Raw genomic sequence first — 27,184 nt, forward strand, 5'->3', positions numbered from 1 at the left:
GAATGAAGAAAGGACGAACACATAGACACAAAGAAAATCTAGAATGGGATGTCTGGGTTCTCTGACAGAGAAACTATGCTCTCTGGAAGTAGAATTTTTACTACATATATGGAACAGACAGAGGTTATTGCATACAGTTGAACAGGAGGCAGAGTTATTACATACAGATAAGTGAAGAGGCAGGTTTAGCTAATCTCCATAGAAACATAGTATCTATAGGCGAGCCATCTTTAGGCTGTAAATATCTGGGGGAAGAAAGCTATGATGGACATTTTCTGCCCACACTATTTACATGACCAGAGGAAGGCTTTATCATTTCCCTTGAATCTTAGCCTCCCTGCGTGTGTGTCGGGGGGATATTTGTGTGTAGTTTTCCCATGGAGCTGAAACTCATGGCTGTCTCATGTCAACAACTCACATCCACTCAGGTATTCACACACTGAGCATCTTCCTTTCCCCTCAGAGAATATTTTACTTTGACATGACCTACCTCCAATTCTATTCTTTCTTTCCCTTTTCCTTCTTCCTCCTGCTTCTATGCGTTCAAATCATGTCCCCACCCCCTTCAGTTTATATATGTGAAAAAAAAACCCACAAAAATACATGAGATATGTATGAGTCTGACTTAACACGGTAATCTCCCTGTTTGCACGTTCTTTCCCACATGGCATAATTTCATCCTTCCTTATGTTTGAATACTATTTTATGAATCCACTGATACTATCAAGCCTGGATTCCATGTCTTAGAAATTGTGAAAGGTGATATGATAAATATGAATGTGCTGTTATCTCGTTTGCATGCTGGTTTCATTTATTTCAGATAAATAGTTGGGGTGGTTAATATGGTTCATATATTAGTTTAATTTTTTAAGAGAGCTCTGTAATATTTTCTACAGTGGATCTACTAAGACATATCCACAACCACAATATTATACATGTGATAAGGTTTTCTGTTTCTCCAGGTCATTGCCAGACATTTTACTTTATTATACAGTTTGACCAGAATGAGATAGAACCTACTTGCAGGTTTTTAAAATTTTTATTTTATTTTTATTAATTATAGTTTATTCACTTTGTAGCCCAGCTGTAGACCCCTCCCCATCCCTCTCCCAATCCTACCCTCCCTCCCTCTTCTTCTTCTATGCTCCTCCCCCAGTCCAATGATAGGGGAGGTCCTCTTCCCCTTCCATCTGACCCTAGTCTATTAGGTCTCATCAGGACTGGCTTCATTGTCTTCCTCTATGGACTGGTAAGGCTGCTTCCCCCTCAGATGGATCAAAGAGCCAGCCCATGAGTTCATGTCAGAGACAGTACCTGTTCCTATAACTGGGGAACCTCTTGGATACTGAACTGCCATGGGCTAAATCTGTGCAGGAATACTAGGTTATCTCCATGCATGGTCCTTGTTTGGAGTATTGGTCTTGCGAAAGACCTCTGTGCCCAGATTTTTTTAGCTTTGTCGCTCTCCTTGTGGAGCTCCTGTTCCCTCCAGGTCTTTCTATCTCCCCCTTCTTTTATAAGATTCCCTGAATTCTGCCCAAAGTTTGGCTATGAGTCTCAGCATATGTTTTGATACCCTGCAGGGTAGAGTCTTTCAGAGGCTCTCAGTGGTAGGTTCCTGTTCTATTCCTGGTTTTCTCCCTCTTCTGATGTCTCACTTTTTATCATACTGATATTGAACTCAGGGACTTGTAAATGTTAGATGAGAGTTCTATAACTTATGCACTTTCCCAGACTCTTTATCTCTGAAGTTTGTTTATGGCCAGTGTTTTGTTTCATTACTCAGGTTTTACTGCAGAATGCTTTGCATTTCCTTGGTGGCTAAAGATACTAAACATTTTTCATGTACTTTTTAAAAAAATATCTCTATTTTTTTTTCATAGAGGAAAAAAAAAGTACCCATGCACAGAATCATGGGGTCTGGCAGTTCCTGCCAGCCAGCCCATTGTTCTGTTTTCTGGAAAGCTGGATCCCTTATTCTCCTGTTCTTCTCCACACTTAGAGGGCAGTGATGGCTGATCTCATATTTACAATCTTCCCTATGCCTTCTCCAAGCACCGTATTCCACACTGATTCTTCCTGTCTCTCAGCTCCTTGTTCATTTATTTATTAATTCCTTTAAATAGCTCCCCTTTGGCACAGAAGCAGACAGTGATGTGAGTGTTCCGTGTGAGTGTTTCACCTCCCCACTCAGCGTAAACTCCTGAGGACACAGTCCGTGATTTATTTATCCCCTGTTCTAGCCACACTGCTCTGAACACAAGACACTGTGGAAGAGTCTAGGGCTGAGTTTCTCTTTTAGATGAAAGACCACTGAGGTCTTCAGTTTCTCCCTTTTGAGTCACTTTGTTGTTGTTGTTGTTGTTGTTGTTGTTTTTGCTTTGACTTGATTAAATTGACTAATTAATTTTCAATTTTGTTGAACCCAAAGTTTTTAATAATAATACCAGCGATACCCCCGCTGGGCAGCAGCTATGTGCCTGGCTTTGTATACTTATGTTCCTAGCTTTGTACACTTATGTTCCTGGTTTTGAGCATCTTACAACAAAGGCAGCAGACAACAAGACAAGAAGCTGTTTCGCAGATGAGGAAGACGAGTGTAAATAATTGAACAACTTCCTGAAGTAACAGAAGTAATTAGCAAGCTTGGTTCAATTTATGCTTATGCTTAAGGCTGCTCCAAAACTGCAGACTTTTAACTACTGTATTGTGGTATGTCCCATATATAAGACATAACAAGAAATTTTGAAATATTGATGAGTTCACTCACCTGTTAGTCAAATTATCCAGCTAACGAAGCAGCATACTTACTGAGTTTATCTTGAGTTTAAGACCATACTGATCAAATTAAATGAAACTTTTCTTTTGTTATTGTTTTTGGAGATAACATTTAGAATCTTTTGTGGACTGCTCAGCACGAAAATGACTTTATCTTTTATTCCTTGGCCTTCTAAATCCAGCACATCTTCTTTGAGAACTGGATAAATTAGAACGCTGGCATTGTCTATATGGAAGAATGGTATAGGAACCACGTACAAACACATATTTAAAAGGAATTATTAACTTTTCACTTCTATCTTGGGTGGATGGGTGTTGTGCATGGATGGGGATGCATGCAGTGCCTGAGGAGGCCATAAGAGAGCAACAGATGGGTGACAGGAACTATACCTCTATCCTCAGCAAGAACAGTAGTGCTATCAAGCACTGACCCATCTCTCCAGACCCTACATTGGTTTCCATAAACATAGAAACACATGCTGTCACCACATGAAGAAAATGTTGTCTTATTCATGTTGGTTATTTTTCTCCCCTTTCCTGGAAGCTCAGCCTATGAGGCATGAACCCACCTTTGTTTCTATTGTACGCTCTATCTTTCTTTCACTTTCCCTTCGTCTCCATCATGGCATAGAAATCCTTGTTCTTTCTGATCGTGTGTTCTCAAACCTATGGTCTCTGTCAGGACAATTTTCTTTCTCTGAAGGACCTAAACTCTTGAAAGGCAAAACAGGCAAATATTTCCTTTGTTTGGCTTGTCCTCTTCTTTCCTGAAGCAAGGAATACTGCAAGATAGCCTCATGAAGCTGTATAGCAAAAGGCCTCTTGAGAGCAGATGGGATGAAAAAGTGCAATGGTTAGTACACCAGCAAATAATGTATGTGCAGGGGTGGGATGTCATGGTGTATGTGTGTGTGTGTACACGTACACACACATGCATACAAGCATGTGCCCACAATGCATCTCTTTATTTACAGTCCTCAATAATTTATTTTTTCTTTAATGTGGTAATATAGATTGGTCCTTTTTCTTCTTGTCATAGTAGGAAGCAAACATCATTCAACAGAGTCAAAAACTATTGAATTTTGGTTTTTAAGCTATCATGATGCCCACTGTTTTTTTTCTGATAGACCTTATTTTTGTATTATGCTACCAGCATCCTTATGCATTGATCTAAAATGCTTTAAGATGATGGAATTCAGGATTCAGTCTTGTCTGGAATTTCCTTAGAAGCCCATCTGATTAGCCTGGATAAAAAACAAACAAACAAACAAACAAACAAACAAACAAAAAACAACCTTCTGAACAGTGTTTTGAGAATGAGTACTGAATTGTCTAGAATTTTCTGAGTGGAAACCATGACTTAATGTCTCTTGAGCATTTTTTTTTTTTGTCTGTTTGTTTCAATACATAAAGAAATATAATGCTATTCTTTGGATAAGGATAATTAAGATAATCTTATTTTGGAGATAGACACTATTTAGTAGATATTTAAATAAAAGAAACACCTTGCCTTAAATGTAAATGACCCCAGAGGGATAAAACCGGAGTGTATTTAAGAAAAGAAAATGTATGATTTGCTGAACTTTCCAAGCAGTCAGTAAGTAAAGGAACTCTACTGTAGGACATTAAGTTGATATTTCCTGCATGTAAGTCAAGCTTTCTAAGTGAGTATTTTCAGCCCATTGGTCTATTAAGGTAGGCTGGGATACCTAACCAACTATTTTTTTGGTGTTTATCTTATTAAGTTTGTTTCCAAGAATTAAAAAGAAAGGTCTGCCTTCAGTCTGTCTTCAGCTTTACTCCTGTCCCCTTCTCTCTGTGTCTGTTTCTCTTCACCTCTCCTCTTCTACTCAGCTTTAGCATGGGTCCCAGAAGAGCATTCCTGCTGAAATGATGGCCAGTCCTAGCTGCAGATCATCCATTACAGGTTATCACTGGCAGATCTTTACACTGAGAAGTTTTCCCACCCAAGCCTTAATGGCTGTTTCTAAAACTATTGACATTTACCAAGTCAGGGGCAATTCATCTTTTAAGGAAGTGCCAAAATAGCTTACTAAATGGGACTCAAGGGTGATCCAGAGCATAGATTTGAATTACAGGAAAACCTGTCACTGAAGTTAGGTAGGAGAAATGTGCTGTTTGCCTGGAAATCTGCGTCATAGATAGGGCTTATGTGTGAGAAGCCTTGAGATGAATGCTGTCAAGTCCATGTCTTATAATAGAAATAGCTCTCTTCTTGATTTCTGTCTATTCTTTTATTTTTTTTTTAAATAAGGTTGCTAAGAAAACCTTTTAAAATTTTGTTTGTTTATTATTGTAATCACGTGTGATGTGTGTGGACGCTCCCATGCCAAGATGTACAGTGGAGTTCAAAGGACCTTCCAGGCATATCTCCCACATTTGCCTTAGGTCTGCAGATTGAACTCAGACTCTCAGGTTTGTGTTGAGAATGTCTGTACCTACTAAGCCATCTCACCAGGCCGATCTATGTGTTTTCATAATTAAAGAGAAATAAATGTAACTGTGCCAATATGGTCAGGATTTCATACAGTTAAAAGGTATGTCATTCTTTTTGTCAATCCATTAGTTCATTATCCCACAAAGAGCAAATAATCCCTTATTACTGTAAAAGTCTTCATGCAAATCTTTGGGGATAAGATACTAAGCTCAGCAGTCACACTAACAAAATATTTGGGAAATCAGTATTGGTAATTTCTATACCTATCGAGAAAACTATAATGGAATGAGCAATAACGAATTGAACCTAACATTAAACAAGATTTGCCATTGTGTATGACATTCGCAAGGGCTCAAGTTGCCATTCTTGCAAAGCAAAGCCCTTCAGTTTGAGGATGATGTTTGCTCTGCATTGGCCAGGCATTAGGCAGCTCTGTGAATTCATTAGACCTACAGAAAAAAAAATGTGTGACATTCCAATATTTCAAGTAACACTTGTGACAAAGCAAGGCCTTTCAGGCTCAGAGTGAAGTTTGCTCTGCTTTGAAGAAATAAGAGTGAAATGTTTGCCTTGGTGAGGGAAGCATAGTTTAAGGGTTTTCTTGCTCAGTTTCTAAAATTTTTTGTACATTTTTTTTAAATTACTTAAGCCAGTTACTTACGGATGTATATAATACATTTAATTCTATCCATTCTATGCTACCTTCTATTTCCCTACATTTCTCCTTTCTCGACCAATTTTTATGCTGTGTGAATTGCCAAACAAGAATGTATAGTAATGTTAAGCATCACATTTCAACAATGAAATTTACTCATTCGTTATCACTAAATGCACCAGTGGTGGGCAGTTTTAATTTTCAGCTTGATCGAATGGGAGAACGGCTTCTGAGAATGTCTGTGATGGACTATCTTGATTACATTAACTAAAGTAGGAAGACCTGCCCTCTCTGGGTAGCAACACTTTCTCTTCAGGGGTTCTGGCACTGTGTAAACGTGGGAAGAGTGGGGTAAGCGTAATTACCTATGTAGTAAGTCCTTCCTCTCTGCTTCTCGACCCTGGATGTAATGTGACCACCTGTCTGAAGTTTCTGCCACTTTATATTCTCAGTGAAAGATTGTGACCTGTAAACTAAAACAAACCCATTTTTTAAGTTGATTTTGTTAGGGTATTTTATCACAACAACAGAAATGAAACTGAGATAGCACCTTAATTTTTTTCTACCTCTTATTGTGTTATGCTAGTTTTCCCTTTCTACCAATCCCTTCCACAGCCTGCTGTGGTCTTTATGGAGAGTGAGATTGCATACCACATCCTCTGGTAACCTTCTGTAAACTTGTATTCATTCGGGCTATAATCCATTTTATTGTTATTATTATTTGAATGTAAGTATTTGTTACATCTTCCCGTGTTCCACTTCGAAGGTGATTGTTCTCTTCTACTGAATAGATTATGACTTTTTTTAAAAAAAGAAACCAGCTCTGTCCAATGCTTTGATACATGGACATAAGCCGTTGAGCTGATGCTTGCTTGTGATTAAGAACTCCAATACATCTGTGCAGGGGTTCTAGGTTATCTCCATGAATGGTTCTTGTTTGGAGTATCAGTCTCAAAAAAAAAAAAAAAACAAAGACTCCTGTGACCAGAATTTTTGATTCTGTTACTCTCCTTGTGGAGCTCCTGTCCTCTCCATGTCTTTCTATCTCCCCCTTTCATAAGATTCCGTCTTTGATCACCTACCCCTGAGGGAGGAGCAGCCTTATCAGGCCACAGAGGAAGGCAATACAGCCAGTCCTGATGAGAACTGATAGACTAGGGCTAGATGGAAGTGGAGGAGGACCTCACCTACCAGTGGACTGGGGGAGAGACATAGGGGAAGAACAGGAAGGGAAGGTAGGATGGGTAGGGAATAAGGGACAGAGGTTTAGATCGGATTCAAAGTGAATAAGGTGTAATTAATTAAAAAATAAATAAATTTTAAAAAGAAATACAATTTATTGAAAAATTTTGAAGTTTAAACATCAATATTTGTTTCCACTTTGCCAATCATAGATTTAAAAAAAATTAGGCATGGAGTTGGGATGAGATAAAAGAGAGGATATTCAAGGGTAACAAGATAAAGTGTATTATATGTATATAAAAACATTTTAAAATCCTATAACACTGAAAAAGTGGGCTGCTATGCATAAAATTAAGTGGGGGGATTTCAGTTGTGATGTCTAGGATGGAGATGTTTACAAGAATCCGGGTAGAAATAAAAATAACTTAATAGAGACACAGGGGCATAATTAAAAGACACGCTAACAAAAACATGAGGTGATGCGGATACTAATTACCATCCAACATAATCCCACTATACCATACTTTTTATGATTAAATTCTTAGTGACTGGCAGTGATTAGTGGACGTCCTTGAAATATATGTTGAATGAATGAATGAATGAATGAATGAATGAATGATGAATAAATCGTGAATGGGGATGCCACAAGCTACAGAAAAAAAAGTAATTTTTAATTCTTTGAGGTTGTTTTCATAATCATGATTTCATACTTACAAGCACAGTGTCATGCTTATGTTATATCGTTTGTGGGCCGTTAGGAAGCTCCTGTATTCTGAAATTCTCTTCCTAACAGTGGCTGAGACATCACAGTTGAAATGACACACACTGTACATTTTCGAGCTCTTTCTTTCCTTGCAGTCTGCTATGAAACAGTCAGGGTAGTCTCTGCCCTCATGTTGTGCAACTGGGTAGCAAAGGTTTTAGGACTGTGTCTCTGAGTGGGTGGAGCAGAGGTGCAAACTTATGCTACCCAGGGGTTGCAGAGTTGAGCAGTTACCATCAGGGAGCCTAACTGCTGTCCATGGGTGTGTTAAAACAGGGTGCGTTCTCTGTCAGGTGGATTTCTGCTTAACTCTAAGAGCAACAACTGAATTTGTCTTAAGCTGGAGCTCCCTGTTGAATAAGGAAAGATACTGTTCTCACAGATCATTCATCTTAAGTAGAGACACTATTATTGGAGGTTAAGTTTTAAGAGGGGAGGTTATTATTTGAAAATTATCTTTAAAGTTGTGTTAGAAAACAGGATTTCCATGTACTTATTTCTAGAGACTAACATAGGGTTACACTACCTGGAAAGGTGTTTTATTAGGGGTACAATCTGAGTTATGAATTTTAAACTAAGAAGATTATTTTAGGTGATGTGGAAGGCCCCATTGGAATCACATGAATCCTTCAAGGAAAAGGAAATAAAAAAGGGTTAATGTAGGGCTCTTCCATGCTCCTAGGTTAGCAGAATTAATGAGAATTAATTTTGTGAATCACAACATTATTATGTTTTAAGTTCTGTCTATATTCCTCATACCCTATAATTTCATTTTTTCTTTATCATTAAATACAAGTCTTTAGTATACATATGCCACATAGACCATGTTTTTATTCACAATTTATCTTTTGATAGACATCTATGCTCATTCTGTTCCTTTGAATTGTGTAATGAGCAGTGATAAACATCAATGAACAAAAATTTCTCTAGTAGTCGATAGAATCCTTTAGCTATGCCCGGGAGAGGTGTAGTGTGGTCATAGGTAGTTCCATGTGGAGTTTTATGATCAGCCACTAGTTTCCATAGTGGCTGCCCAGTTCACAATCCCACTAGCAATGAGTTTGTTTTCTTTCATTTCCTAGCTGCCAACTGTAATTTTCTTTTCTTTTTTTTTTAATAATAGACAGTCTAACAAAGGTGAGATAAAATCCCAAAGTAGTTTATTTTTTATTTTCTAATGGATAGAACTGGTGGGACAATCTTTAAGATACTTTTGACCATTTGCATTTTTTTTCTTTTTAGGGAAAATGGCCCATTTGTTTATTGGCCATTTTGTTTTCTCATATTTAACATTTGCAGATACTTGTATATTATAGCTATTACTATCTTATCTGAGCATAACTGGAAAATATTTTTCTTCCATTTCGTAGGCTGTCTGTTCACTTTGTTGTCAGTTTCTTTTTCTATGGAGAAGCCTTTCAAATTCATGTGATTTCATTCATGAAGTGTTTGTGGCTGTTTCCTGTGCTATAGTTCTTTTCAGAAATTTGTTGTCTATGCCTATATCTTGCAGTATATTCCTTTAGCAGTTCCATTATTTCATGCTTTAAATTAAGGTATTGAATGCAGATTGAATCACTTTTTTTTTTCCAGAATCCTCTTGTTGAAAAGATAGGGTGTTTTTGTTGTTGTTTTCAGTGCATGTTTTTGATATCCTGGTTAAAAAAAAAATTAGATGTCTATAGCTGTGTGGTTTTAGCACTGGATATCTATCATGTTCTGTTGGCCTGTGTGCTTGTTTTGTGTCACTACTATGCTGTCTTTATTATTATGGTTTTATAGTACAAATTGGAGTCAGTAATATGTTGACCCTGGCTGGGTTGTTTCTCTAAACTACTTTGGCAATCGGTGGTCTTTTTGGTTTCCATATGCATTTGAGGATTGGTGTTGTGATTAAAATTTTCATTGGTGTGATGAAATGCCATGACCAAAAGCAACTTGGGAAGAAAATGGTTTATTTTGTTTCTATATCAAAGTTCATCATCTAATGCAATCAAGTTAAGAACTTGAACAGGGCAGGAATTCGGAGATAGGAGCTGATACAAAGCCAATGAGGAAAACTGCTTATTGGTTTGCTTCTAATGGTTTGCTCAGCCTGCTTTCTTCCAGCACTCAGGTCCACCATCATAGTGGCATCATTCACTATGATCTGAGCTCTTTCACATCAAACATCAACCAAGAATACACACAACAGCCTTGCCCACAGGCCAGAATTTCCTCAATTGAGACTCTCTCCTTCAAATTGACACTAGCTTGTGTCAAGCTGACATAAAACCAGGCAGGACAATTGCTTTTTACTAGTTATGTGAAGAAATGTTATTGGAATTTTGATGAAGATTACATTCAATTTGAAGTTTGACTTTGGTAATATAACTATTTTCATAGTCTTAATTCTGCCAGAACAGGAGCATGGAAGAATACTAAATAGACTATTCCATCTTCTTCTACTCTGACAGTTCACATTATTACACTGCAACCAATGACCTCTGCAATTTAAAATTCATAACTTTGAGTATATCTATAAAATCCTTTTTCCATTTAATATAAGTTCCCTTTACACATCAGGGAGAAAGATGTGGAGAAACAGATATTATCTGCTTATTGTGGACTGCTAAACAAGAGTTGTTTATTTCCATTCCCTTTTTCATAATCCAAACATAATACATTTTGCTTAACTTTCCAAAAGCCAATTTTTATGTACAGCTATTTTGATAGTTGGGGACCAAGAGGAGGAAGTGCTGTAAGTGGGACTGTGTCCTTGGTTGATCATACTTAACCTCAGATAATGAAAAGATAAAATATTTTTCTTGCATGAAAGTAAGCACAGAATACTTTCACAAGAAGTTTTAGTGCTAGTTAGAAGAGGGTTAGGGTAAAAGTAAAGGTAAGCCAAATAAAGAATGGAAAAGTTCTTGATTTGTTTTCAGGCTGAAAGAAAAAATGACTATAAACTATCAACTGTAACTACAAATAGAACCAAATCTCTTCTTCTATTTTGAGCACGAAGAACTAAACGTTGAATAAAAACACAGTCCTTGGTACTGCCAAAGCAATGAGCTTCCTGAAATAGCTCATTAAGATGTCATAACTCCTTTGGTGGGCTTGCTATTTTGACATTTTAAAGCATGAAATTTGCCTTTTGTGTATTATACAGTGTCTCATCAAGGGACCAACAAAACCTTGTTATAATCAAGAGGATGTATTAGCACCATCAAAAGTAGATTCCCTTGGTTTTCAGTCAACACTTCATATAAGTAATTAACTCCGCTTTTCTAGATGGCAGGCTGGTTCTCAAAGCCAGAGATGCCCACCCACTGCTGCCTTCCGACGCTGTTTCCTGCAAATGGAGCAGAGCAGATGGAAATGACACAGGGATGAATTATCAGAGAAAGGAAGAAAATTCAATTCAAGTGACATTTGGGTACTAGGGATTTGAGCCGGTTGTTATTTTTCAGTTTCTTACACAGACATGCTGTGTACTACATCTAGACTTTGAAATATAATTGCTGGTTCAAAGTCACCCTAGCCCCTTAGGTATAGAGAGTGTCATTATTTACCCTGAACTTCTGTTCAGAATAGAGATGGTACAAAGATTCTTCTTTGCATCTTAGAAAATCAATATTTTGGAAGAAGAGATGAGCTTGTTAAGAAGTTAGCTTGTAAGTCTCCTAGGTCCTAAGCCCCGCCAATTGTTTTCTTTTGACTTTAATTTTCTGTTTTAGATTTCCAACATTTTTTATTATGATGTATTTCACTTTAATTTTACTGTATTTATTTTACTTAATTTTTTATTAAAAATAAATCTGTGGATTTCAAAATCTCACATAGGATTTTAAAGTTGTCAACTCGTGTTCTTTTTTTTTTTTTTTTTTTTTTTTCTTCTTCTTCTTAGATTTTCAAGACAGGGTTTTTCTGTGTTGCCTTGGATGTTCTGCACTTGCTTTATAGATCAGGCTGGTCCTGAACTCAAAGCAATCTGCCTGTCTGTCTCCCTGAGTGCTGGGATTAAAGGCATGAACCACCATGGCCAGCTGCTTGGATACTTTTAAATACTGCTTTTGTTCTACATTTTGCCTGTCATTTCAAACATAGTATTTTCTTCATTCCTTCAGTTTCTTGTGATACTGTTTTCTCTAACATTTTCATTACTTCATTTCCCTTCCTGGGACTGTTGGTACGGGAGAACTCTTGAGACCTAATCTTTCATTATACTTCAAGTACACAATACATTTGGGGTCTTTAAACATTTTTTAATTTTATTTTTTTTAAATTCCTTTTACATCCTGATCATAACCCCCTCATTCATCTTATCCTGGTCCCACCCTCTCTTCTTCTTTTCCACATTCCCTCCCCTAGAAAAGAGGAGCCCTTCTCCCCAAACAACTGACCACAACCTATCAAGTCATACCAGAACTGAGTACATCCTCTTCCTCTGTGGCCTGACAAGGTTGTCCTGCCCAGGAGAAATGATGGCGGAGAAGGCAACAGAGTCCATGGCATAGACAGCTCTTGCTCCTCTTATTAGGGCACCCACATGGAGACTGAACTGCCATGGGCTACATCTGATCAGGAGTCCTAGGTTCTCTCCATGCATGGTCCTTGGTTGGTGAAGCAGTCTCCAGAGGCCCTTATGGGTTCAAATTTGTTGGCTCTTCTCTTTTTCATGTGGAATTCCTGTCCCCTCTAGGTTCTTCTAACCTCCACCTCTTCCATAAGACTCCCTGTGCTCTGCTAAAAGTTTGGCTGTGAGTCTCAGCACCTGTTTTGATCTAATGGTGGGTAGAATCTTTCAGAGGACCTCTATGGTAGGGTTATTATCTAGGATTACCATGTCCTTTATGTTCCTCAGAATTCACTCATAAGTTTTTTTTTTCCATCAACATCTCTCTCTCTTCCTTCCCTGTGCTTCTTACCTCCCTACTAGCTGTTAATGGCAGTTATATTTTGTTATGACGTATTCTGTCTTTGCTTTTATTTTTTCACTTTATATTCATTTATAAATAAGACCATGCAAAATTTGTTTCTATTTCTCACTTATTCTTCTTAGTCTGCCAAGATAACCCATTTTTGTTTCCAATACTTTATCAAGTCATCCACTGATGGACACTTACATTGTTTCCACATCTTTGCTACCACGAGTAAAGTTGCAAGTCACATAGGACTACAAACATCACCTCAGTTTACGAATTTCACTTTTTAACTCCACAAGGTAGCCAGGCATTTGGAAAATGGAGAATAGTGTTTGAAATAAAACCTAGGCCACTTTAATGGCAGATTGTTACTTGAGAGTTTTCTTTTCTTCTTTTCTGGTCTTAGTTAGAGTTTCTATTGTGGGGAAAAACACAATGACCAAAAGCAACTTGACGAAAAAAGAGTTTATTTTGTTTATACTTCCCTATAACAGTTCATCACTGAAGACAACCAGGGCAGGAACTCAAACAGGGCAGGAACCTAGCAATTTGAGCTGATTTAGAGACGTTAGCTTGCTCCTCATGTTTGCTAAGCTTACTTTCTTTCTTCCCCCTTTTATTTAACACAGATTCTTTCCTCATACAACATAATCTTAATAAAGTTTCCCCCTTGTCCCTCTGTTTCTCCTTGTTTCTTGTCCCTTCAGAAACAGGCTTTTAGGGGATAACAACAAACAATACTAAAATAAAATATAAGGAAAAATGAAAACCATTATATAAAAGACAAAACAAACCCACAGTAAAATAAAAGAGTCCCAAGAGAAGACACAAGAATTACAGAACCACTTATTTACACATGCAGGAGTTCCATAAAAGTCCTAAACTGAAAGGTATCTTATATATGCAGAGGACCTCGTGCATACCCATGTAAGCTGTGTGTTTGCTGCTTCATTCTCTGTGAGTTCATATGAAATTTGCTTAATTGTTTTAGAGAGACTTGTTTTGGCATCCTCTGTCCTTTCTGTTTCCCTCATTCTCTGTCTCATCTTCCACAGATTCCTTGGAAGTTGAGACTAAGGATTTGATGGTAATATGGTAATATCTTATTTAGAGCCATGGGTTCTGAAGCCTCTCTCTCTCTCTCTCTCTCTCTCTCTCTGCATAATCTCTTGCTGTGGGTCTTTATTTGTTCCCATCTGCTTCAGGAGGAAGCCTTAACTATGGCTGGATAAGATACCTATTTATGAGTACGGAAGTCATTTTATTGATCTTTCTTTTCCCTCCCTCCCTTCTTTCCTTCCTTCCTTCCTCCCTCCCTTCCTTCCTTTCTTCCTCTCTTCTTCCCCCTCCTTCTTTCTTTCTTTCCTTCTTTCTTTCTTTCTTTCTTTCTTTCTTTCTTTCTTTCTTTCTTTCTTTCTTTCTTTCTTTCTTTCTTCTCTTTTGACCAGTAGTATTTGGTTTTAACCAAGCTCTCCAGGCCATCTAGAGTTTGCTTTATGGTCCTCCAAACAGAGACAAGTTCCGTCTCATGGAGTGAACCTTAAGACAAATCAGTCATTGGTTGGTTACTCCCAGAAGGTTTGTGCCACTAGCATACTTTCCAGGCAGGATGAGAGGGGTGAGGGGGTGCAGTCAGGGGTATGACAAGAACTAGAGGATCAGGTCAGTAGGAAGAGGGGAGATGTGATTGAGGGAGACTATAAAGCAAGAGACAGCGAGAATTGAAAGGAATTGATGGTAAGTGACAGGCTATATTCCTATAATTAATGAAGATGATCCTAATGAAGTCTCCAAATAATGAGTGAGGTGGTACACCTATTCTCTGTCTCTTATCACCAAATAAGTTTCCAGTCCAGGCCTGCGTTTTATAGAATTGAGTTGTTGGCCAGAGGATTTCATGAAAATCACCAAGCAACCTGGCTGTTGGCAACATAATAGGTTGCCCTCCAGAAGCTGAAATAAAGACCTAATTGCTGAAGAAAACAACCACATAACTCATTGAACATAGAAAGGTTGAGCTGGTGCTGTTCTCATAGAGACTTCACCTCCATGTTCTAGTGTCTATGACATGGGAAGGTACTCTGCAGGCTACTAAGAGAAAAGGCTAAACACCAACCCAACCACAAAATGGTTGATTCTACATCCTGTTTTCTTAGCTCTCAAGATCTCCAGCTGAGGAGTGCAACCACAATGGGCTGGCCCTTTCCACATAAATAATAAATTAAGAAAATGCCCTACAGGCTTGCCTATAGTCGGACATTATAGAGACATTTTCTCAACTGAAGTACTCTCTTCTGAGACAATTCTAGCTTGTGTCAAGTTGAAATTAAACTACCAAACACACACACACACACACACTTATATAATAACACTTAATGAGAAGAAGAGGCCATGGATTTGAAATAGAGGAAGAAGGAGCCTATGGGAAGGTATAGAGAAAGAAAATGGAGGGGAAATAATGTCATTATTTATTAGTTTTTCATACAGAATGCATTTTGATCATATTCACCCCATTCCCTAGCTTTTCCATATCCAACTCCCTCTTTCCTATTCAGCCAGTGTTTTGTCCTCTTTGATCTACAAGAAGCCATATTCTTAAAGGAGATAGCTTTTTAACAAGCAGAAGTCTTTCCTGAAATGGAATTAAGAGTTCTTTGAGATATTTTTATGTCAGTCAATCATTTTCAAATACAGTTCTACAAAAAAAAAATTAAGATACTAAAAATGAGACATACATCATATGGAAAAGTAGAAGATTAAGTGAAAGGGGAGAAGAAAAAATAGTGAGTCTGCTGTTCAGTAGTTAACTGGTCACACTTCATACTGCCATGTCACAGCCTTTACTCTATATGACAAGAATACAGCAGAGAACAAAGGGAGGAAGGGTGCCAGTCTATGTGGATCTCATGCCCTAAAGCAGTGGTTCTCTACTTTCCTAATGTTGTGACCCTTAAATGTTGTTTCTCATGTTGTGGTGACTCCAACCATAAAATTATGTTTCTTGATTCATTCTACAGCTATAATTTTGCTGCTGTTATGAATTGTGGTATTAATATGTTTTCTGATGGTTTTAGGCAACCACTGTGAAAAGGCTGTTCATCCTCAAATAAGTCATGACCCACAGGTTTAGAACCATTGTCCTATAGGAAATAACTAAACCAGAATACAAATACACCACTCAGATCACATATAGATCACCCTCTTAGAGTTTATTTTGTTGTTTAAGGCTATAATTTATTTTCATCTGGACCTCATTCTTGGTGATGGATATGGAAGAAAGTGAATGGTTTTGATGGAGTATTTAGTAAACAAAAGTGATAGATAAATTTACTGATCTGTGTAGTGGGTGTTATCAAGGATTATTGAAGGATTATTTGTTTGCAGCTTTTGGAGCTTGTCAAATATTCAATTATCAAAATGGACATAGTGCTATGTTGTACTATATATTTTGCTTCTGCTCAAAAATGCTTCAAGCGACTTAGACTAATGATTAAGTAAAATTTGAGATCAGTTTCTATTTACTGAACAATCTACTACAATGCTCTTTTATTAATTAGTTTAATTATTTCTCTTAAAGTGTGCAATCCACTCAACTTTAAGCTCACATTTTTCTTTGGTCATTCCTCCCTCAATGCCCTGATTTATACTAGCCTTTCTTCTCTTCTCATTATTATCATTTTTTTTTTTTTAGTATTTCAAGTATCAATTTCAAAAACTCCACTTTAATTGACATACTCTCCAACAGAGAGACTTTGAGGGCTGATGTATCTATCTACAGGATTCACTTCCTTAGTACAGAATTAATGTGACATGAAAATGATGAGAATATCATCATTTGAGAATATGATAATATTCTCATATCATCATTTAAAAATAATCTAGACCTTGAATTGGCACTTTAATAGAATCTTGATGTACCAAAAGATCTAATGACAATAGAAGCTGTTTTATTCTGTTCTTCAAACGATGAGTCTACTACTCTTTTCTGATTAAGCATCTGAAGTGTTAGGAAATGTACCACATTCCATACCATTAGGACTTTTTGATAGGTAGCTATTATTGAGTTCTGTTTTATAGCTAGCTAAAAAGAAATACCCCAATGACAGTAAGCCACATTGCAATAATAAGCAAGTCCTAAATCTTTGTGACTTAACCATATAAAATTTTATTTCCTGTTTTGTTCTTTTAGAATAACTGTGATGGTTCTTGAAGGCATCTTTCTTCCATGTGGTAACTGAGAAATTCATATACTTCATTCTACTACAGTTGCTTTGACATTTGGAGAAAAAGAGGAAGAATCATATACTTCTCAAATGCCTGAGGGACATGTCACCCTTCTGCTTCTAGAACTATTTACATGGTTACACTTAACTACAATGTGGCTATGGAGTTGGAGGGCACGTGGTTGTTTTATTGAGAGCGACAAAAAGAGAAGTTAACAGACACACGTGTAGGTTGTAATAGTATTTGGTCATGGAGCCAAATACTCTTTTGTTCTATTTAGAGACTCAAAGAGCCTTCACCCATGCCTTATGAAAGCAACTTAAAAACTATACCTAGCTACTACACTTAGTTCCGGGTCCAGGATCTGAAGGCTCTATCATTACAGTCTGCCTCATGTCACCAGCAATGAAGGCTTCTGTTATCTATGAACTAAACATAAGGTAGACTTTGGAAGATAAATCCTGGTAAGCTGAGAATCCTCTACCTTCTTCCTGCTGCCATCATGGTGGGATCCAAACACTATCTGAATTCTTGGGAAATGTCAAGTTTACTTTAGATCACGTTTATTTGCTTAGTTAGCACGAATTTCTTAAAGCCTTTCACAATTCTCATCTGTTTTTAGCCACTTAACTATGACACTTACCACATTTCTTAAGCGTTTTACGGTCCTTGTTTTATTGTATACTTTCCACAAAAGGTTCATTTTCTTAACTTAATGAGATTCTTTTGATGATACCAATCTTCATTTAAAGAGTTATTATTTCTGTTAGCATTTTTTAAGAGGTCTTCCTTTTGGTTGTAGTCAGCACAGAAGTTTTTGTTGTTTGTTTGTTTGTTTTTTCCAAATATAAGAACTTGTTTAAGTCTTCACGGGATCTAATCCACAAAAGTAGTAACCATGATAATCATTTCTCCCCACATCTCTCTCATCCCTACCACACACAGAATGGTGTCTGATTTTAATAAGATGTAGGTGAAACTAAACAACAGAGGTTTAAGTCACTCATTCTATAGAATAGCAAACATGCCCCATGTCCTCACATTAGCAGAATGGTTTAGGTAACTTTCTAAAAGAGCAAAACTTTGGGCAGAGTGCAGGGAATCTCATGAAAGAAGAGGGAGATAGAAAAACCTGAAAGGGACAGGAACTCTACAAGGAGAGCAACAGAACCACGAAATCTTGGCCCAAGGGTCTTTTCTGAGACTGATATTCCAACAAGGACCATGCATAGAGATAAACTAGAACCCCCTGCTCAGGTGTAGCCCATGGTAGCTCAGTGTCCAAGAAGGTTCCCTAGTAAGGGGAAAAGGGGCTGTCTCTGACATGAACTCAGTGACTGGCTCTTTGATCACCTCCTTCTGTGGGGGGAGCAGCCTTACCAGCCTACAGAGGAAGACAATGCAGCCAGTCCTGATGAGACCTGATAGGCTAGGGTCAGATGGAAGGGGAGAAGGACCTCTCCTATCAGTGGATTTGGAGAGGGGAATGATAGAGATGAAGGAGGGTGGGAGGGTGGGATAGGAGGGAATGAAGAAGGGGGCTACAGCAGGGATACAAAGTGAATAAACTGTAATTAATATAAAAATAAAAATTTTAAAGAACAAGCAAAATATTGAACTAGGAGCAATAAATAGGGCAAATAGAGAGAGAACATCAAGCATACTTAGAGTTAAGTCAGCATTAAGTATTGATTGATCTGTGTTATGGCATACAGATTAAAAGAGAAATTAAAGCTTTTCTAACTTCTTATTGGTAGATAAGGATGTGGCTTATAAAATGCTATATAGAATGGTAGGTGGAATGTACATTTATGTTATTTTCTGCTCATAGCACAACAAAGAACTATAGATATTTTTTAAAAGAATATATCTATAATATTTGAAACAGGAAAGAGAGAGGTAGTGTAGAGAGGAGCAGTTAACTAAATATGGCTGAGATAATAAGATTCTAAGACAAAGAAAGAACTGAGAGTGCTGATATAAATAGTAGAATCCCCAGTTAGAGAAGCACTGTGGTATCTGTGTCATTAGAGTTTGGAGAAGGAGATCTAGCAAGGTGGTAAGTGGCAGCCTTGTTATTTAGAAACTAGAAAGTCTATAATAAATAAATATAGGCATAGAAATTTATATAGAAATAAAGTAATCCACAAAGCCTAGGGAATCTTCTAAATAAAATGAATAAATTTAAAAGTAACCCTTTCTAGAGAGACATAATATCTGTAGATTTTGTAGGGGTTAATTAAGAAAAGCTGAAGTTACCGCATCTGGGGAGAGGCTGGAGGTTAATGAGGATGGAGGACACTAGACAACCTTACGACTTACAAGCCAATTAGTACCATTTGACTTTTAAAACTCTCTCTATACATTGCTGTGAGAATACAGATAATTAAGAGGATGTTCAGAAAGCTTTACTTTCGTTACTAGAAGTGGAAAGCATCCAGCAGATGAGCAGGCCATGTCTGTGCCATCTTTTGGCTGGTGACAGCCATAAGTCATAGCTGTGTCTAATTTTATTAGTTCTTCCGAACAGTTGCTTTGCTTGTCGGAATTAGTTTCTGTTCCAACTGAAGTCTCCACTAACCTAGAAAAGTGTTATGATGTGGTCATGGCAATTTAACACCAATGCAGTGCTGACTTCTTGGCATCATGTCAAGAATGGTAAATTAAACATATTAAAAACAAGGCAGGCAGCCTTGCCCACTGATTAACCATGGCAACTGTCAGGAATCAAGCTGAAGTCTGAATGCAGGAGAGGAGGGATGCTCCTGTATGCCAATGAGAGAGAAGCAGAACACCCTCTGTATAGGCTAAAGTGAAAGCATACTAAAAGCAGTGACAGTAATGAGATTATATGTATTATAAGCACTGACAATTATGCTCTCATTACTAAAATACACAAAGGAAAATGAACACAATTATGTTGCAGACACTATGGGATGGTGAACTTATTATGCCATTTTCACTGTGTCTATGAAAGTTTTGCTGCTAAGTTTTATGCATTATGGGTGTAAGATTAAATTTTTTCCCTTCTATATCCCCATGTGATTTGGGAAAACTAATATGGAAAGAAGTTAGCCTAGAAATAGTTCTGTAGAAGCCATATGGTTCTGTTTGTTTTCTCTCTTTAATTCTTTAGAAATCTTGAATGAGACATGAAGACATTCCAAGCTCGTTCAGTCAATATAATGGTTTTCTTTATGTGAGAGTGCAGTTCAGTTTAGACAGAGCAGTGCAGAATTCACAGTGCTTTTTAAACTTTATTTAGAGTTTTAGGCTTTCAGAGATTAAGTGGCTTGCCTGGGGTCAAAATGAGCTGGAAGGAGAATCAAGCCCTTGACTGCTGTGTGTGCTTCTGATATGGTGTTCTATCGCACTGATTCAATTACAAATGGATTTGGGCAAGTGCATGCTTTAGCTCTGATGACCAATACCAGAAAGGGCTATTCTGATATGGCAGAAGCTGGTAGTATAAATTATTCTAGGACGCCAGACCAGCTGCCCTGAATAGCCTGGCGAGTAATCCACAAAGGCCATAGTTACAAATTTTCAGCTACAATTTTTCATTATCTGTCTCATTCATTCATTCATTCATTCATTTTACATACAGACAACAATTTTCCCTTCCGTCTCTCTTCCCATCTCTTCTCTCCAACCCAGCTCCCATCTATTCCTTGTTTCTCTTCAGAAAAGGATATATATATATATATCAATATCATATATATATATATCCTATATATATATCAACTGCAATGACATATCAATTTTCAGTAAGGGGCCTCCTCTCCTATTAAGGCTAGCAAGGCAGGCAAGAAGACCAAGACAAGAATGCCAAGCTACACATCTGTAACATGCACAGAGGGCCTAGGTCAGTCTCTTACAACTTCCCTGGTTGGCAGTTCAGTCTCTGTGAGCCCCTATAGGCCCAGTTTATTTGATTCTGTGGGTTTTCATGTTGCTGGATTAAAATTCCTTTATACAGTAGTATTCAGTTTTACCTTTGATCTGTGGGCCATCTACATTCTGGGTTTTTAAGCATTTTTGGGTATGGGTTCCATCACATGGGGTGGCCCTGAAGTCAAAGCAGGCATTGGTTGGTCACTCTCACAACTGTTTGCACTATCATTACCGTAAAGTATATTTTGCAGTCAGAACAGATTGTAGGTCAAAGGTTTTGTATTTGAGTTGGTGTTTACCTTCCTGTATTGGTAGTCTACAGAGTACCTTTCCATGTTATCAACACTAGAACATGGGAGTGAAGTTTTTATGCAGGCACAGCTGGACCCCTCCATGATAATGATTTGTATGGGTACTATCATCAGCAATAGGACCTTTCTTTCAATTTGTGGAAAGCAAAGTATTATCTTGGCAACAGCTGGATTGTTTGGGGATTCTATGGGATGCTTTGCCTAACAACTCCACTGAATGAAACCTAGTCATGACACTGGAAGCTTCGTGTTGTGGCAAAGGATGGAAAGTAGGGGGAGTGTCTATAGCTCTCATTATTATAGAGGGTTTATTAGAATCACTTTGGTACATTGTAGGTACTTTCTATTCTACTAGTCTTCCATCCTGCTCCTAAATGCTCCTCAAATGCTCTTCAGTCCTAGCTGTCTCTCCCCTCATGTCCTCCCTCAATTACATCTCCCCACCCTCTTCCCATTCTTCACAGCCTCACTCCAGCCCACCTGTAAAATCTATTTTTGGTCCCCCTCCACAGGAGATTCATGCATATCCTTTTATCTCTTCTTCTATGCTTAACTTCACTGGGTCTGTAGATTGTAGCTTGACTATCAATTATTTTAATGGCTAATATCCAGATATAAGTGAATATGTACCATGTCTATCTTTCTAAATCTTGGCTACCTCGTTCAGCATGATTTTTCTTTATCCATTCTTCTGTTGAGGGACATCTATGTTGTTTCCAGTTTCAGGTATTATGAATAAAGCAGCAATGAACATAGTTTAGCAAGTGTCCTTGTGGTAGGATAAAGTTATGTCCAAGAGTGGTATAGCTGGGTCTTGGGATAGTTGGATTCTCATCTTTCTGCGTAATTGTCATACTGGTCTCCATAGTGACATACAAATTTGGACTCCCACTAAAAACTGAGAGTGTTTCCTCTGCTCAACATCCTTAACAGCATAAGCTGTCACCTGCATTATTGTTTTAGTCATTCTGACAAGTGTAAGATAATAAGATAAAACAAAAAAAAAAAATTCACACTGAAGTAGGACAAAGCAAACCAACAGGAGAAAAAGAGCCCAAGAAAGGGCACAAGAATCAGAGACTCACACATTTGTTCACATTTTAAGGAGTCCAGTAAAAACACTAGCTGAAATCTATAATATATATGTAGAGATCACAGTGCAGCCAGATGCAGGCCCTGTGCTTGCTGCTTCAGTTTCTGTGAGCTCTTCCCACCATCTTGGTACCTGTGAAGTCCTGCTGGAAATGGGACTTCTAAAAGGTAAATATGTCTTAAAGGCTGTGGTGCAAGGACATTTTTGGTGGCTATAAGCGAGGTCTCTGGAACCAATAGGAGCACACAGCTCTTCTTAAAATTGAAGGTGTTTGTGCCCAAGTTGAAATTGAATTTTACCTAGGCAAGAGATGTGTTTATGTATAGAAAGCAAAATCAACATAGTGACTCCCAGAGGCAAACCAAACAAAACCAGAACACTCTGGGGAAAGGTACTTGAGACCCATAGAAACACTGGCATGGTTCACACTGAATTGCCAAGCAAGTTTCCTACTGATCTTTTTTCTTAATTATGGGAATGAATATCTGTGTATTATCTGTGTATGAATATCTGTGTATGAATCTGCATGTGTATGTAGATTCCCATGCAGTTTAGAAGAGAGTGTCAGTTTCCGTGGAGCTGACATTACAGGTGGTTGTAAGCCACTTGTATTGAGTTCTGCAGATTGAACTCAAGTTTTCTGCAAGAACCTAAGTACTATTAAACCACTGAGCCATCTCTCCATAGTTTTGATTTTGAATAAATGAATGTATTAAATGTGTAGCCAGTTGAAGTAGAAGAATGAATAATAAGTTATTGAATGATGGCAAGCCATTAAAGTCCTGTACTCAGATTATCTAGCAGAAATTGACTGGGGAAGTCCTTTTAATGCAGTCAGCTTGAGATCTCAATTGACTGAGTCCCAGGTAGAGCACAGAGTCCCCTGGGGTGAGGGATCCAAGTGAAAGAACAAATAACAGCAGACAGAAAACCTTATCAAACAGGGACTTACAGCATCCAACAGAAGTCCTGTTGAGACAGCCAGCTGGAGTTCTCTTTGAGAGAGTCCAGACAGAGCTGCGTCCCTTGTGATATGACTTCCAAGTAAGAGAACAAGCAGCAATAGGTAGAGATAGCATCAAATTGTGTGCTCACAACATCTGCCAGAAACTGACTGAAGAAGTTGAGACAGTCTGCAGAAATTCCAGATTGAATTTTCTCCCCAGAGCTGACCTTCTCTTTCCCATTGTGGGCCCTATATCTTGGGATAAACAATAATAGTGCCTGTTGGAATGGTTTACCCTCCAGCTGTTCTGAAGGATGCAATATATTTACTCTTGGGCTCTTTGCTATTTCCCTCCCTGTCCTCTTCACAGAATTAGGAGTTATTATCCCAGCATAGACAGGGGGTCTGGAGGTTACTTGAAATGTACATGCTTGGATCTGAAGTGTTTCAGCTTCAGTCCATCATCAGCTTCCCAGTGAGCTCCAGCAGCGTGTGGCAATTTACCAATGGGAAGCATCAGTGGATGGTTTTCCAGACCACACCTTTCTGAGTTACTTCCATCTTTCAAATATTTCCTTTTGAACATCAGTATTGCATTCTCTTCCCGATGGGACTGTGACTTATGTAGCCTGTGACTTTAAAGAGAACCATTTTCTTGTGTGGCTCAAATATTAGCTCTGATGTCAATGTCAGGGGTGAAGTTTCCAGAGTGCAATGAACTCCACAATGGCTTTCTTCTTAGAATGACGACTTAAAGAGCAAATTTATTTTGATATACAAGTGTAAGTATATCTATCAAATACTTTTAAAAATTTGGTATTATTTTTCACATATAATGATCATGCTTAAGGAAAGCCTAGAAATTATATATGATATTTTTACTTTAAATGTTTTGTTTGTTTTGTGAGTGCTATGATGCAATGTACAGTCAGAGGACAAATTGTGGGAGTCAGCTCTCTCCTTCTACCATCTGGGTTCTGGGATGAAACTCAGTTCATTAAGCTTAGAAACGGTTGTCTTTTCCCACTGAATCATCTTAATACTCATCTATCTATCTATCTATCTATCTATCTATCTATCTATCTATCTATCTATCATAATTTTCTGAGTCTCAACACAGAATAGTGTAGCATATTTTGTAACACATACCCTGCTAAGGCCAGTTTTGTTATCTGAAATTGGCTTCATTGAATTAGCTTTCAGGTCCCCTATTTCTTTTGTTCTTTCTCTTTAATTTGTGATAGAAAGAGCCACTGGGCTGTTTATCCCAGCCTTATAGTTCTCTTGGTACTGTGCTTATTTCTAAGTGCAAGAATGTTTATGCGTACTTGTTTGGTATTTCATTTTGCTTTATATTTACAAAAGTTTTCTGGGCCCAAATAGCAGGGAAGAACAAAGATGCTAAGCAGACTGGCATAGTTTAAGGTTATGCATTGTCTTGGAAGCTCATGGCAGGGGCACATGCAGTTGTCTTCTTTTGTGGATCTTTGGCACAGTATTTAAATCAGAAAGGAAGCCGTGCCTCTGATCACTACAGATGACACACTGTAATAAGTCTCATTAGAAGCACATGGCTCTGTTTCAGTCGTGCTTGGTGTTGAAGTCTTGTTCCTCTCCTCTGGCTTTCAGGCTGGAGCTTGCTCTCCCTTTCCTCTAAAGCTATTTCCCAGGCACTGCTAGAGGGAGCTCCAAACTAAATTGCTTTTGATTCTTGCATCTTTGTATGTGTCAGATGAGATCAGATTCAAACCAGGTTCTATTCTCTACAGTGCTGATTCAAATCAAACCAAAACATCCGTAACGTGGGACATGATTGCAAGTATATTTACCTTGTTCCGTCTCCTAATGGTGCTGTCATGCAGTTCCCAAGGCAAAATACAAGGAAGCAGAGGAATCTGAATTGCTCTCCCAGCAGGTGGAATCGGTTGCCTTGATTCTGCTTCCAAGTGGGTCTCTGCTACAGCACAGTGTCTTCATGTGACACCTCCAGGACAATAGAGGGAAGATGAGTCTTCACAAAACTCTGACTTTTTATAGCTTTTGACTTTCAAATTTTAACTGTAGAGTTTTCTCATGTTTTGTATTGCTGTTCTACATAGTATGGGAAAAGTGTCTGAGGTATTTATACTCAGACTCAGAAAGCTGTAGCTTTTCTCCATCCGTGCTTGTTACCTAACTTTCTAATGGGTCTTTGAGAGTTATGCTATCTGCTTCCTAAACAATAATATTCTCCTTTGTACATCACCAAAGGTAAATGAATGTCGCTGGGTTCTCTCTGAAATCCACAGGGTGTCTCTCTTTCTCTGGAAAGAAAAAAATAAATAAAAGCTTTACCTAAAGTCTGTTCTTTTTCCTTTATTCTGTTTTTGTAAAAGCACTTTGTTTATTTTTTCTAGTTTTAAAAGTGACTTTTGAGATACTAAAGAAACTTTGATGTGAATTCCTCTCTTAATAATATTCTGATAGCACTCTACCCACCTTACCATGTGAAATTGTTTTCCATCCAAAGGGATGTATGCACACAGGGCAATGTGGAAGGTTAGCAGATGTCTAGGGACTTTGCAGACGATTTGGCATCTGTTAAAATACCTGTCTCTTCTTTCTTAAAGAGATGCTTGCCCTCCTGTGAATGGGGGCAAAAGGTGTTGGGGACTGTTTTTGTCAGTTATTTATTGGAAAGCCTACTTGGTCACATGACTTAGTATTTGCTAATGTCACATACCACAACCTGGAGAAAAGGCAAAAGAAAGGGGAATGTTAAAAAGATTGGTTTCTGTAATCACGGTTGCTGATTAAACAAGTGATACATACAGAGGCCCCTACTGAGAGGAGTGATGATGAGTACCCTTCCCCAGAGATGGCTGGCTGGGATAGCCAAACTGACAGTACCACAGAAGTAGCATGCCTTACCTGACTGTTCCAGTGAATGGAATCCATTCATGTGAAGACTTAGGATCCAACTACATACTGTCTTGTCCATCAGTCCTGGAGAAGATCCCTCCTGTCACATGGACAGCCAAATGCATTTTGAATTTACCCAATGGGAAGCATTCTACATTGTCCTTCTCGAATGGATTTGTAACATACTTAATATGCTATCTAGGTTTTACTTCAGAAGGAAGAATCAGGTAATTTGGGCGAAGTCATTAGAATAGCAGCTAAAGAAATAACACAAGAGAATCAGGGCTTGGTGTCTTGACTTATTTTTGCACTTCTAAAATGGTAAGCGTAAAAATAAGATGCAACCATTTTTCCCTTTCTGCCATACTGTGCTTCAAATCTTGTACCAATTTGGTTTTCTTATTGCCACGTCATGAGAGCAGAGTACCTTGGAGTAGAAAGAAACACATATTTTGTTACACATGAGCTGCCCTAAGACAAAGAAGGTCATTTGTGACCATCTTCATGGTATCTGAACAAGGAGAGTTAAACTGTTACCCAGGAGTTGTAATGTTTGTTCTATGACTTGACTGTCCTCTGATACTTATACTTTCACACTTGTTCTCTTAAGCCTACTTGTATCATCTTTCAGGAATTTTATCTACATGTGCTTAAGACTCAAATTGTATATTGTTTATTTGTTCCTCCAATCCTGGGTTACGTACCTTCCTATTATATTGGTATAGTAGATGTTCAAAGCCTTAGCTCTACCAAAGTAAGAGATTAGGAAAGATCCATTATTATTATTATTATTATTATTATTATTATTATTATTATTATTTTGAGAATCTGCTTAAATATTTGTGTCATGCAATTGTTGACCTGGAAATCCTATTTTGTCAGGGCAAAAGTCTGCTATGTTTTTTTGTGTGTGAATTTGACTTCTTCTCCTGGACTAATATTTTCTGCTAGAGAAGCTGCTTTGTAGTTAGCTCATTTAACTCTTGTCCTTGGAACTAGAAAGTTAAGGAAGAAATATTTGTGTAATAAGAAACCTAATATGAATTTATTGAACTATTTTCATGAGAAA

Source organism: Meriones unguiculatus, chromosome 5 (assembly GCF_030254825.1).
Source record: "Meriones unguiculatus strain TT.TT164.6M chromosome 5, Bangor_MerUng_6.1, whole genome shotgun sequence".
Taxonomy (NCBI): Eukaryota; Metazoa; Chordata; class Mammalia; order Rodentia; family Muridae; genus Meriones; species Meriones unguiculatus.